Genomic DNA, 14,532 nt, shown 5'->3' with positions numbered 1-14,532 from the left:
ATGGATCTTAGCCAAAAAGTTCAGATGAACCAGGATACAATTCACAGATTGTAGGAAGCTTCACAAGAAGGAAGACCCAAGTGTAGATACATGAAACCCACTTAAAAGGAGAATAAAATAATTGAGAAGGGCAGAGGTAAGGAGGAAACTGGGTGGGGGAGGGAAGGGGCAGGAGAAAAAGAAGGTCGAGATCAGGTATGGGGAAAGAAAGGAGGGGTGCCCAGAAGGCCAGGAGAATGAGTTGAAACATGCAGCAGTAGGTGTCGGGAGCAGGTGGAACCTCTACAAATTCTCAGAGATCTGGTATCTGAGAGGCTCCCAGGACTCAACTGCGATGGTATTATCTGAAATGCCCAACAGTGGAGAGATGGAACTGGAAGAGACCACATCCAGTAGATAGACATGGCCTCCAGATGAAGCAAGGGACCACCCCCCTTCTTCAAATTTTTTAATCCAGAATTGTTTCTGTCTAAAGGAAATGCAGGGACAAAAATGGAGCGGAGATTGAAAAAAAGGCACCAGGTAACCAGGCCAACATGGTATGCATCCCGTATGTGCACACCAAATCCTGACACTATTACTGAGCCCATATCGTGTATGCAGACAGAAGCTTACAATGGCTGTCCTCAGAGAGGCTATACCAGTAACTGACAGAGACAAATGCAGATACTTACAGCCAACCATTGGATTGTTGTTGGGAACCAATATAGAAGAGTTTGAGGAGGGACTGAGGAGCTGAATGTGAATGCAACCCCATAAGAAGAACAACAGTGTCAACTAACCCACATCCCTCAGAGTTCCCAGATACTAAGCCAAAAACCAAGGAGCATACATAGGCTAGTTCTTTGCCCAGGGCACATGTGTAGCAGGGGATTGCCTTATATGACCTCAGTGGGAAAGGATACTTAATCCTATGGAAACTTGATGCCTCAGGGAAGAGGAATGCTAGGGTGGGTTAGATGGGGATGAGTGTGCGAATGGGATTGCACCCTCTCAGAGGTGGGAGGAAAGGTAAGATGGAATGAAGTCCTTGAGAAGGGGAAATTGGGAAGGGGGCAACTTTTGGAATGTAAGTAAAAAAGTAATAAAGATTTTTTAAAAGCTATTAGTAAAAAATTATGATTTGAAAATATTAATGCGAAGTAACCATTTCTCATGCAAGCAATAAGAATAAGATTAAAGAGCGACCCAATAGGAAAAAAAAGCCAATGCCTCTTCTGAGATGCAAGACAATCTCTTAACTGTCAAATCAAAATGCAAATGCAAATCACAAACATCCAACATACAATGGCACAGAATGAACATTATCAATTGAAAAGGAAGGAATAAGAACATAATGATAAAATTCTGGACAAAGAGCTATTAAAAATCAGAAAAGCAAACTCAAAATTTGGTGTCTCTGTTCACAGACAAAGGATGTACACTTTTCTTCCCTTCCACTTTTGCTGACTGCAGTACACTGTTACCTCTTGGACAGTCTCTACACCCTTTCTCATAAACCATGTATCCCATACCTCTGGCATCTCCACTGTCTTTGTATTTACAAAGCAATCCAGGTTTTACTGCATAGCTTCACAAAGTGGCTTCTCCACTCCTTCATGTAAGAACTCTGATGCCATACTCCTAGTCTTTTTGGCTTTTCTTAACTGTGCTGGAGGATTCAAACCCCACAGTGGATGAAGAAAAAGACAGTGTTTAAAGATGATGAGATGAAAGAAATAAAAGAAAAATGAAAAATGTGAGACAGAAATCAATAGAAAATTTAAAATGTTTAAAAACTTCATTCAGATTTTCCAGTTTTACTGAGTATAGGCTTTTGTAGTAAGATCTGATGTGTTTTTTTTTTTTTTTGCATTTTCTCAGTTTCTGGTGTGTCTCCCTTTTCATTTCTGATATTCTTAATTTGGATACTGTCCCTGTGCCCTCTGAATAGTCTGGCTAAGAATTTATCTACCTTGTTAATTTTCTCAAAGAACCAGCCGCTGGTTTTACTGATTGTCTATATAGTTCTCAGTGTTTCCACTTGGTTAATTTCAGCCCTGAGTTTGATTATTTCCTGTCGTCTACTCCTCTTTGGTGTATTTGCTTCTTTTTGTTCTAGACCTTTCAAATGTGCTGTCAAGCTGCTCTTTCCAGTGGATCAAGGACCTCCACATAAAACTAGATACTCTATCTAATAGAAGAGAAAGTGGGAAGGAGTCTTAAACACATTTGTACAGGGGAAAATTTCCTGAACAAAACACCAATGGCTTACACTCTAAGATCAACAAAAGACAAGTGGGACCTCATAAAATTGAAAAGCTTCTGTAAGGCAAAGGACACTGTCAATAGGACAAAACAGCAACCAACAGGTTGGGAAAAGATCTTTACCAATGTTACATCCAATAGAGTGCTAATATCCAATATATACAAAGAACTCAAAAAGGTAGATTCCAGAGAATCAAATGATCCTTTTAAAAACTGGGCTACAGGACTAAACAAAGAATTCTCAACTTGAGGAATATTGAATGACTGAGAAACACCTAAAGAAATGTCCAACATCCTTAGTAATCAGTGAAATGCAAATCAAAATGATCCCAAAATTCCAACTCATACCATTCAGAATGGTTAAGATCAAAAACTCAGGTGACAGCAGATTCTGGCAAGGATGTGGAGAAAGAGGAGGACTCCTCCATTGTTGGATGGATTGCAAGCTTTCACAACACTGCAGAAATCAGTCTGGTGGTTCTTAAGAAAATTGGTCATAATAATTCCAGAGGACACAGCTTTAACACTACTGGGCATATACCCAAAAGATGCTCCAGTCTATAACAAAGACACATGCTTGAATATATTCATAGCAGCCTTCTTTATAATAGCCAGAAGCTGGAAGGAACCCAGATGTCCCTCAACAAAGGAATGGATACAGAAAATGTGGTACATTTACACAATGGAGAACTACTCAACTATTAAAAAAAATGACTTCGTAAAATTTGCTGGCAAATGGATGGAACTAGAGAATATCATCCTGACTGAGGTGACCAAGTCACAAAGAACACACTGTATGTACTCATTGATAAGTGGATATTAGACAAAAAGCTCAACTCACAGACCATATGAAGCTCAAAAAGAAGGAAAAGCAAAGTGTGGATGCCTCAGTCCTTCTTATAAGGGGAGCAAAATACTCATAGGAGGTAGAGTGTGAGAGGGATGTGGGAGTACGGGAGGAGGAGGTGAAAATGGGGGCAAAATCGTGTCTGGGAGGAGCTAGGGATGATATACAGATGGTCAGGAAATTGAGGAGAAGTGTTTAGCAATAGGGTTTGGGGAACTGGTGATAGTCACCAGGAAGTCCCAGAAGCTAGGAAAACAAGAGGTTCCCAGGACCAAAAGGTGATGAGATTAGCTGAAATGCCCATTAAATGGGAGGGAGAACATGTTGAGACTATATCTGAAGCTTAGGCAAGGCCTTTGGTTGGAGGATGGGGCCACCCACTTATCTCTAAATTTTTTCACCCAGAATTGCTACTGTTTAAAGGAATTGTTGGGACAAAGTGTAGAGCAGAGACTGAAGGAAAGGCCATTCAGAGACTGCCCCACCTGGGGATCCATCCTATATACAGACACCAAACCCAGACAGTATTGTGGATGCCAAGAAGTGCTTCTAACAGGAGCTTGATATAGCTGTCTCTGGAGAGGATCTGTCAGAGCATGACAAATACAACTTGGGATTCTGGCAGCCAACCAATGGACTGAGCATGGGGACCCCAATTGAGGAATTAAGGGAAGGACTGAAGAAGCTGAAGGGGTTTGCAAGGCTACAGCTGCGAATCTAGCAGAGGGTGGCCTTATGTGGCATCAATGGGAGGATAGGCCCTTGGTCCTGTGAAGGCTTGATGCTCCAGTGTAGGGAATGCTATTGCTGTAAGGTTGGAGTAGGTGAGTTGGTGGGGAATTTCCCTCATAGAAGCAGGGGAAGAGGGGTTGGATAGGGGGTTTCAAGAGGGGGTACCGTGAACTGTAAATGAATATCCAGTAAAAAATGTTTAAAAAGTGAAAAGAGAAAAGTGGTGGAGAGAGAGAGAGAGAGAGAGAGAGAAAGAGACAGAGAGAGAGAGAGACAGAGACAGAGAGACAGAGACAGAGAGACAGAGAGAGAGACAGAGACAGAGACAGAGACAGAGAGAGACAGAGACAGAGAGAGACAGAGAGACAGAGAGACAGAGAGACAGAGAGAGAGAGAGAGAGAGAGAGAGAGAGAGAGAGAGAATATGAGAATGAGAATGTGAGTGTGTGAGTGTGTGTTTCCAGCTAGTCAGTAAGGTCTCTATGACATAGTAACATAGGACCAAATTTGCATTAGGTGATATGTAAACAAATTGCACCAGTATACCAGCAATACTGCAGGAACTGATCTTTGCTGCCCTTTTAGATCTTAGCAGACAACCCCAATCCAGTAAAGTCTCCTAAGGTAAAGGGACCTACAGCAGACTCCCTATACTTCACTGTCCACATATAGGAAGGATTCTATGGTACTCAGTGTCTCATACAATCACAGGTACTTTGGAAGCTAACCACTCTCTCTTGCTGGCCATCCAAGGTAACACTCTTAAAAGGGAAAGATATTGCCATTCTTTATATCTTTGACCTGAATCTACTGTGTGCATTGTTCCTGGGGAGGGGGAGAGTGAGGCATATTGGGCCAAAATTCAGAAGTTAGTAATCTAGAGTTGTGATAAGTTGATAAGGTTCTGAAAGTTCCAAAGAAAAGACAAATGTAGAAAATATTTACCAAGCCAGTAGGCTGTGTATAAACAACTCAGGATAGTTCAGTGTTCCAGCATAAGCATTCATAATGCAGATTATGGAGGGGTCTCAAGGATCCATGTAAGGCTATGCACAGAGGCAGTCACTAGTCTCTTTTGACAGACATTATGATTTATCTATACAGAGAAGGAAATTACATTGCTGCCTCATGACTTAAACCTACATAGACTCTAAACCAAAGAAATTGCAATTTATTTTTAAATTGGGAAAGAACTTTCTGAAGTGTGACCTTGCATGAAGAAACTCAGGTGAAAATTGACTGATTCACTTTGATAAATTATCTGCATGTGCAGTAAAAATTGTCATGGTTCAAATATAAAATCTACCTTGAAGAGGGCAAGTGAACTTCTGAGTGAATGCTTTTTGCTTGACATGGGCAACACCATGAAGACTGCTCCCTACAGAGCCTGCTCCTACTGAGCTAAGCTAACCGTGACTCCTTGTTCAACTCTGAATCGTAAGCTCCACTGCCTTGTTCAACTGAATGGAAAATTCCTTCTCCCTGCTCAACTGTAGATAAAAGGCACTGAAGGTTTCTATGGTGCTTTGCCATCAGAAAGCCAGTTTTACCAAGTTCCATCTTGTCTAAGTCTTTGTGCTCAATGTCCTTTCCTTATTCTCTTGCAGCCCCTAGTCAGGTCCAAGACCCAAATCCTGTAAGGATGTGACATTGCATTGGGGTGGGGGGTATTAAATGGTTTGCCTCTAGCTCATGGTCCTATTTTGTGAGGTTTTAGAAACTTCGGAAGTTAGAACATGTTTGAAAGAGGTTGGTCAATGGGGAGTGCCTTTGAAGATGCTACCTAGTCTCTAGCTCCTTGCTCCATTGCTTTCTTTACTATGAGGCAAGCCATCCCATAAATCCAAGCCACCATGCACTGATTTTCTGAAACCATGAGTTAAAATATCTCCCTCCCCACCCCATTAAATTTGTGCATTTAAGGTGCTTCATCACAGTGATTTAGAATCGACCAACAAAATATCCAAGAATCTTCTTGACTGGAAAATGTGAAATACAAGTGGCTCAGTACACACTGTGGACATTATGTTTATAGGAATACTCTCCGATAACAGCAGCACTCTAACCAATCAATGAGGAAAACTGAACTCCCGGTTAAAATAAAGAAAGCGTCAGTTATTAAATTAACCTCGAAGAGAAGAAATACAAACTGTAAGTGTACACATGTACATGTGCTATCTATTTTGACAAGAGTCTGGCCTTACTATAAAAGTAATGCCAGCACTAATTTGCTGCAAGAAAGTAGTGATTTCAAATTATAATACATACACATGTCTATATATGTGAGTGTGAAGTATGTTTCTGTGTGTTTGTGGTACACATATCTGAGTATCTACAGAAGCCAGTAGAAAGTATTAGAGCCTTTGAGCTGGGGGTTATGTGGCTTCTGTAAACCTTAACATTTTTCCGGCCCAGGAATTATATAGCAAATGGCTATTGTTACACAGAAGTTTTCTTATTAACTTAATGTGTCAAAATAGGTTGATATGTCTTCAGTTTTTGAAAGAATTACATGCAAAAGTCAAAAAATCATTTTGACAAGTGTACAAAACAGTGTTAGTCTTTGGTAAAACTATCCCATCAAGTAGAGAAACATGAAATAAATCAGTAATTTAGAAAGACATATTCAACAAGGTTTATTTAGCCTTTGTAAGAATAAAAAAGAAATATATCATATATTATGAATGTCTTTAAGCAAAGTATTTAACATATAATGTAACACATTCAGAATTAAAATAATATGACTAAATTTATCTATTTGTATATGTGTGTGAGTGAGAGGTGTTAAACAGAGGGAAGTGAGAGGAATGACAGAATTTTTTGTCATATGCTCCCTATTTTTAGCATCAGTTTGAACTTACTATAAAATTAATGTTAGCATTAATTTACTGCTGATTACAAAGTTGATTTTTTTTCTTTTCAGCATCTTTAAAAGTTCACAGAGTAAATTAAACTATGTATTTAAGGAAAGTACATATTTTATAATGACATGCACAAAGGAATTAGAAAGAAATAACACTAGTATAAACACTCACAAGATGCTTGCTGGGTTAAAATGTGCAGATTAAACACCTCTGATAGTGAAAGTAAAATTAATTCACAGAAGATGTGTATCACTGAAGGGGAAGCCAGTATGTATGTACTTTTCCTACCCTGAGAGTAACACTAAATACATGCAGCTGTATTTGCCAGTTGAATAAACAAATTGCCCATTAGTGCTTTAATTTGCATAATGATGATTACTGGTAAGACTTACAGTCTTTGAGATATTTATTGCTCTTTTCCAGTTCTTTTAAGGATCATTTATGTATGTCTTTCACTCTATTCCTACGAAAGCATTTTTCTATTTTGGACTCTCTTCTAAGCTGATCATAAGGGAATTATCTGTAGTAATATGGGCAATGAATCTTAGGTATTACCTGTAAATATTTTCCCCGTTAATTATTGGTCTTTAGAATGTGCTTGTGCTTTTTCTAACATAATGAATAAAAACAAAACAATTGTTTTCTGCAGTCATAACTCCTAGGTTTGCGGTTGTTTCTTGCTTAGAAGTGACTCATTCATTTTGATACGTGGAATAAGGAGATATGTAGTATTAGTTTTCTGAAATGTCTCTCTTGTTCCATTTCATTTTCAGAATTCTTTATTCTTCCAGATAGCTTGGCTATTCCTGTGCCAGTGCAGCATAGCTCCAGTAAGTATGTATTCCCCTGAACTCATAACTTTTGTTATGGTTTGTTAGCTATAATTCTATTTTGGGTTCCAAGTTTGGATCAATGACCAAAAAATATAAAAAATAAAAATATTTCAATATAACCTCATTTAACATTCGAAGTTAAATCACATTGCTTAAAAAAAATAATAGCCAAGAACTGGAATCTTGTCATTGGTGAGCCTGCTTAGATTAGGAAGATGCATTCTGTCCCACCATAAGACAAATTCTCCTTCATCATCCATAATAGTCTTTCCTATACTGTTTGTGATAGTTCCCATATGCTTGGCCCAGGGAGTGGCACTATTAGAAGGTGTGGCCTTGTTGGAGGAAGCATGTCACTGTCGGGTGGGCTTGGAGACCCTCCTCCCAGCTGCCTGAGGTAGCTCAGTCTGTCCCTGGCTTCCTTTGGGTGAAGATGTAGAACTCAGCTCCTCCTGCACCATGCCTGCCTGGGTGCTGCCATGCTCCCATTTTGATGATAATGGACTGAACCTCTGAACCTCTAAGCCAGCCTCAATTAAATGTTGTCCTTTATAATACTCATGTAGGTCATGGTGTCCGTTCATAGCAATAAGACGGTAACTAAGACACTGTTTAAAAAAAAAGAAGCTATTACGGCTAAATTGGTTGTGACCCTCCTGGTCTTTTCTTCTGAAGATGTACCTATTCAGTAAGTAGAGCCTGTTGTAGTTTATCATTATCGGGATGGTGAAGTCGAACCTGTAATTCAAAATCCGTGAGCTAAACAACATAGCAGCCTATTTTACCCTAAGGTCTTATGGCTTCCTTGACTGCAGCTAGCCATATAGTTTCAGCTATGATTATAAATTATTCTATATTCCTTCTCCCTCCCCACTGCAAAGACAACACAACCATGTATTTACAACAGCCTTCTTTGACATGTTTTTTCATCTCAGTCACTATCACTGCAGTCTACCCTTCATCCCAAAGATCTGGTTTAATCTGAAAGCCCCTTCTCTGATCACTCCGCCCCTTCGAACATATGTCCCCCTTTTAGATATTCTCGTCTTTCAGTTCAGATTGAAACTATGCCCCTGAAATCACCTTCAGGAGAATATATTTTGCTGTATCATGCTGAGTCTCACCGTAATCATTGTTACTTTCTAATGTCAGCAGGATAAAAATAAACCCATCAACTTGGAATGAGAGACACATTTTAAAAATAATCTTGTCCTGTAAGCTCTTGACTTTGAATGTTCTCAACAACAAAAAAAAACTATACCTTTATTCAACCATACTTGTTAAACTGATTTCACATGTCTCCAAAGTTATAGCCTATGTTCAAATGTTACCAATTTGTTTATGTCTTTGTTGTTGTTGCTTCTAAAGCACATTTTTTTAATTTCGTGTTTGGTTATCCTGCATTATCCTTTGAGGCATATGCAAGCATGTGCTCCTTTGCCTGGAAAGCCTTCTTAAGCCATGCAGACAGTGTTATAGGTATTAATGAATGTCAGCAACTTAGCACAACACGCAGAAATCACAGAAAAGTCTTTTCTTATGTTTCCTAGCTTGAGTAATGAATTATGGTATAATATAATTACATATTCATATATCACTTTACATAAACACTAAGATCCTTTGGGAAGCAAATCTAAATGTCAAATACCTACACTCTCCCTGTGTAGGGTAGTGGCTCAGTCTTAATAAAATTATCAAATAAATGCTATTTAACATGGTCTCAGAAGATTTATAATACATATGATAGACTCAATCAACATTTCTGTGAGTCCAGGTATGCATTGCCTTTCATATCCAGAAGACATTATTTACCCCTGACCTCTGGCTTCACAATCATTTAGTCCCCTTTCTGTGATGTTTCCTAAGTGCTTACTAGTCTCTTATTCCCTGCACCCAGACCAGTGTGAATTTGTATTAACCACCATTCTATATATGAAAAATCTTCTCTGATGAAGGCTCAGAATTACACTAGTTTGTGGCTACAAGTATTTAGAAGGCAGTGTTAGTATCTCCCTTTAGCAAAATAAAAGTATTACGTCCTTAGTCGAGAGTTCTTTGTTAAGTTTGCATTACACGGCATGAATTTTCTTCTTCAGAGCAAGACCAGAAGGAGGTGGACAAAGGAGGACTTGAAGAGGTAGATGGAATCTAAACATATTTTATTAATAAAAACGGAACAATCTAATGACCTGTGATCTTTTCTCCAATTTATTTTGAAAAGAATGGAGTAAATTATTAAGAAACATGCATTCACACCAACAATGGAGGAGTGTTCCTCTTTCTCCACATCCTTCCCAGCATCTGCTGACACCTGAGTTTTTGATCTTAGCCATTCTGAATGGTGTGAGATGGAATCCCAGGGTTGTTCTGATTTTAATTCCCCTGATGACTAAAGATGTTGGACATTTCTTTAGGTGTTTCTCTGTCATTCAATATTCCTCAGTTGAGAATTCTTTGTTTTGTTCTGTACCCCAAGTTTTAATAGGGTTATTTGATTCTCTAGAGTCTAACTTTTTGAGTTCTTTATATATTTGATATTAGCCCTGTATCTGATGTAGGATTAGTAAAGATCTTTGCCCAATCTGTCGGTTGTCATTTTGTCCTACTGACAATGTCCTTTGCCTTACCGAAGCTTTTTCAATTTTGTGAGGTCCCATTTGTCTACTGTTGATTTTACAGCATAAGCCACTGATGCTTTGTTCAGGAAATTTCCCCTTTGCCCATGTGTTTGAAGCTCTTCCCCACTTTCTCTTTTATTAGTTTCAATGTATCGGAGGTTCTTGATCTATTTGGAATTGAGCTATGTACAAGGCAATAAGAACGTATCAATTTCCATTCTTCTACATGCTGACCTCCAGTTGAAACAGCACCATTTGTTGAAAATACTGTCTTTTTTTCGCTGGATGATTTTAAATCCTTTGTCAAAGATCAAGTGATCATAGGTATGTGGGTTCATTTCTGGTTGGTGAGATTGCAAGCTGATACAACGACTCTGAAAATCAGTGTGGTGGTTGCTCAGAAAATTGGACATACCTCCACCTGAGGATGCAGCTATACCACTCCTCAGAATATACTCAAAAGATGCTCCAACATATAACAAAGACATATGCTCCAGTATGTTCATAGAGGCCTTATTTGTAACAGCCAGAAGCTCAAACATAGGAATAGATCAAGAAAATGTGGTACATGTACACAAAGAAGTACTATTCAGCTATTGAAAACAATGACTTCATGAAATTTGCAGGCAAATTGATGAAACTAAGAAATATCATCCTGTGTGAGGTAACTCAGTCACAAAAGAACATACATGATATGCACTCACTGATAGGTGGATATTAGCCACAAAGCTCAGAATATCCAAGATACAGACCATATGAAGCTCAAGAAGGAAGACCAAAGCTTGGATGCTTCAGTCCTTCTTAAAAGGGAGAGCAATACACTAATAGGAAATATGTGTGGAACAGAGATGAAGGAAAGGCAGTCCTGAGACTGCCCCACCTGCGGATCTATCCAATATACACTCACCAAATCCAGACACTTGCTGATGCCAAGAAATGCATGCTGATAGGAGCCAGATATAGCTGTCTCCTGAGACGCTCTGCCAGAGCATGACAAATACAGAGCAGATTGTTCACAGTCAACCACTGGACTGAGCAAGGGGTCCCCAATGGAGGGGTTTGAGAAAAGACTGAAGGTGCTCAACTGGTTTGCAACACCACAGGAAGAACAACAATATCAAATAACCAGAGTCCCCTGGGCCTAAACTACCATCCAAAGAGTAAACATGGACAGACCTATGGCTCCAGCTGCATATGTAGCAGAGGATGGCCTTGTTGGCCAACAGTGGGAAGAGAGGTTCTTGGTCCTGTCAAGGCTTGATCTCCTAGTGTAGGGGAATGCCAGGGCAGGGAGGCACAAGGGAGTGGGTGAATGGGTATGAGAGTACCCTCACAGAAGCAGGGGAAGGGGTAAAGGAGTGAGGGTTTCTGGAGGGGAAGCCAAGAATGGGGTATTTTAAATGTAAATAAAAATATTTTAAATGTAAATAAAGAAAATATACAATGAAAACAAAAGAAAAAAGGGGGGGAAATGAAACATTCAATCCATGCCTGGAAAAGCATACTTGGAATCCTAGCACTCAGAACTAGTAAGATCACAAGTTTTATCCTAGTATAGACTACAGTAAGACCTGAAAGGAAAAGAAAATCGCAAAGAAAGAAGAGAAGGAATCAGGAGGAATAGAGATGAGATGGAGAGAAAAGGAAGGACATTTTCCAGGTTACTTTTCAAGCCAGCTGTTTCAAAACATAAATTGTGCTATTGTACAACTAATAACTCTACAGTTTATATGAGAGAGTGGAGCTATTATCTTTCCTCTCTCCTTTTTCTGAGTCCCTGATGACCTTTTTATTGATTAGGGCTAACTTTTTTCAGTTGCAGCACTTAGATAACATTGTTTGCATCTGTAATGGTGACAGGAGCTAAGCTTTGCACTCAGGTACCATCACTTAAGCCTGGAGCACAGTCATATGAGGTGTAACTGTGGGCCCAGTTTGTCGAACTGGCTGTATGACAGTGCTTTAATGGGGAGAAAGTTGCGGAATCATTCAGTTTTGCCAAAACATTTGATACTCTTTAAATACTTGCTAGTCATTGTTTTTTGAGGGACACTCTATTCCACGGGTTAGATTTTTTTTTTTGGCAAGAACAGTTCAGATTTAAAATCATGAAGTTCACCAACCGATGTACACTGGGACTTCCTCTGAGAGTGTTTTCCTCTCTGCTCCCATAGATCACAGTTTTATGTGTGTAGACCTGTAGAACAGCTTGGTTCTCCGTGCTCAGAAGGTTGTAGCCTTTTTCAAATGCTCTACGGCTCTGCCATTATTTGGAAATACATACAATTTGAACCATAGGTCACATTTTCATTTTGCTCAGAATCTTGCTGTACCTCTTCAGCAAGTGCATTTTGCTTACATATTGTCACACTGAAACACAGAGTGCTGTGGTCGTTTTCCAGCATACTCCTAATGGATCCATTAAGAGCAAAGCCATTTCGATCCAAATAAATGACGTTATTTTTTTTTTTACCAGTGAAATAAGGGGCAGCCTAGAGAAAAAGGTAACCATGAATAAGTCCGACTGAGAAAGATCATCACAGCACCCAGTGTTTGTTAAACATCTAGCTTGATAATCTGTTTGGCCTCCTTCTCTATGCTAGAATAAATAAAACATTTCTTTTGCAACTGAAAAGAAAATCACAATACGACTCAGTCAAATAACAAAAGCTTTTAAGACATTCTTTCATTGTATCTTACATGATTACATAGTACTAAGCTTTGCTATTTATAAATGGAATATGGAAACAGTATTTTAAATTTAACTTACATTTGAAAGGCCTCTTGCCTCATTACTGATTACAGACAGAGTATAAAAGGCTAACTGATGAAAAACAATAAAAGGGCGAGCTTTTATTCTATGTACTTGCTTTGCCATAGTGTAACAGTATCTCCTACCCCAAATAAAAGTTTACAATTAATCTCAAATATCTGTTCCATATCCCTGTATCCTGCATGTTGCAGTAGCTTTTCTCAGAATTAGGAGCTGACAAGGCATATACACCCATCTTCTATTTTTTAAGACTGACTCTTGCATGAGAGAATAAATAGAGGCAGGGGAATGTTAGCCTCTGATGGTTAAAAATTGAAGGGAAGAAGGATTTCTAATCACGTACATTTGTATTTCATAGGAGCCTTGACAGAGTTTGTTATCAACTGGTGATGCTCTGTATCTTTGTTACTCGTGGGTTTATTTATACTTTTGAAATTTCTATTTCTCCCTTTAATGTTTTCTGTCATAACTAGTTGGCTTGAATCAGGTACGTGACCTGTGCATTACTTTTCTTTATTTGTAAGTCTCTGTAAATGACATTTTATGTTATCACATTTTTATTTACTGATCAGAGTTAGGATCAAGGGTTGTACCCAGAAGACTATAATGTTTTCAGAATGCTTAGTAGCCTATCAAGTATGAAACCAAGTATGTGGATCTTCCTTGAAATTTCTGATAAGTCTCCAATTTCTTCCTTGAATTAATCCTCAATTCTTGCAAGATGCGTGCTGACTGTTTCATATTTATTGCACAGTGGCTGATATAGATGAAGATGATATTGTTTGTATATTAAAATATATCAAGCTATTTGGAAAACTTAATTGCTACAAAATTCTGTGTATCTTATTTATGATTGTAGGTTTTAAGACGGCAGCATCACATTGGGGTTTCAGAAAGGACACATCTGGGAGTAAGTGTTTAAAGTCTCAATTAGAGTATATGCTACATAACTTGATTCCTCATTCATATAGGAAAGGAATGTCACCTAGAGCCACCTATGTACTTATGAAGCTGCTCCTTGACTGGCCTCCTGTCAGCAGCATCTAGAAGACACATTAGAGGAGAAGAAGTCCTGAGTGAATGTGTCCAAGAGTGGCAGATGGAATTATGAGATACCTGGTTCTGTCTGACCTCATGCAGAGAGTGGAATGATAGGTCTGCACCATGGAGCTCAATGCAATCAAGTAAAGGAAATAGAAGTTGAACTGTTAAGGTGAGGGATGACAAATAATTTGCAGTCCCACTAAGATACGAATTATTTGCTATGTGGATTGCTTTAACATCTTGCTTTCCAAGTATAATCATTTATGAATTCTTTAGAGCTTCCTCTGTCTTCTTCCCCATTTTCCTATTGCATGACAGCATCACTGCCAGAAATGGAGAGTAGATTAAATGCTTGCTAAATAAAGGAAGTTCAGTGCAATATGCTTATTTAATCTGACCATTTCCTTCCATAGGACTCTGTGGTCCTGAATAGACAGTGTGGCCCTACCTCCCCTGCAGATGATTGAGAGTGGACTTCTTTTCCCTTAGCAGAATAAATGATTAAACTGAATTCTCTATCATGGTGTATGTTGAATGCTGGATGCCAAGTCAGAAACAAAATACCAAAATTTTT

The 14,532-nt window shown here is 38.9% G+C and overlaps 1 long non-coding RNA gene across 1 annotated transcript; it reads left to right on the top strand.

Moving 5' to 3' along the window:
- Positions 1-4,419: 4,419 nt before the first annotated feature.
- Positions 4,420-14,121, top strand: LOC120097101 (uncharacterized). The gene is made up of 3 exons (XR_005494342.2): positions 4,420-5,977; positions 7,464-7,520; positions 9,620-14,121. It is a non-coding gene; the product is annotated as an uncharacterized LOC120097101 (long non-coding RNA).
- The last annotated feature ends 411 nt before the right edge of the window (positions 14,122-14,532 follow it).

The sequence above is a fragment of the Rattus norvegicus genome, chromosome 15 (genome assembly GCF_036323735.1).
Source record: "Rattus norvegicus strain BN/NHsdMcwi chromosome 15, GRCr8, whole genome shotgun sequence".
NCBI classification, from domain to species: domain Eukaryota; kingdom Metazoa; phylum Chordata; class Mammalia; order Rodentia; family Muridae; genus Rattus; species Rattus norvegicus.
Note: the sequence above shows the minus strand (reverse complement) of the source record. Positions and strands in the feature narration are given on the sequence as shown.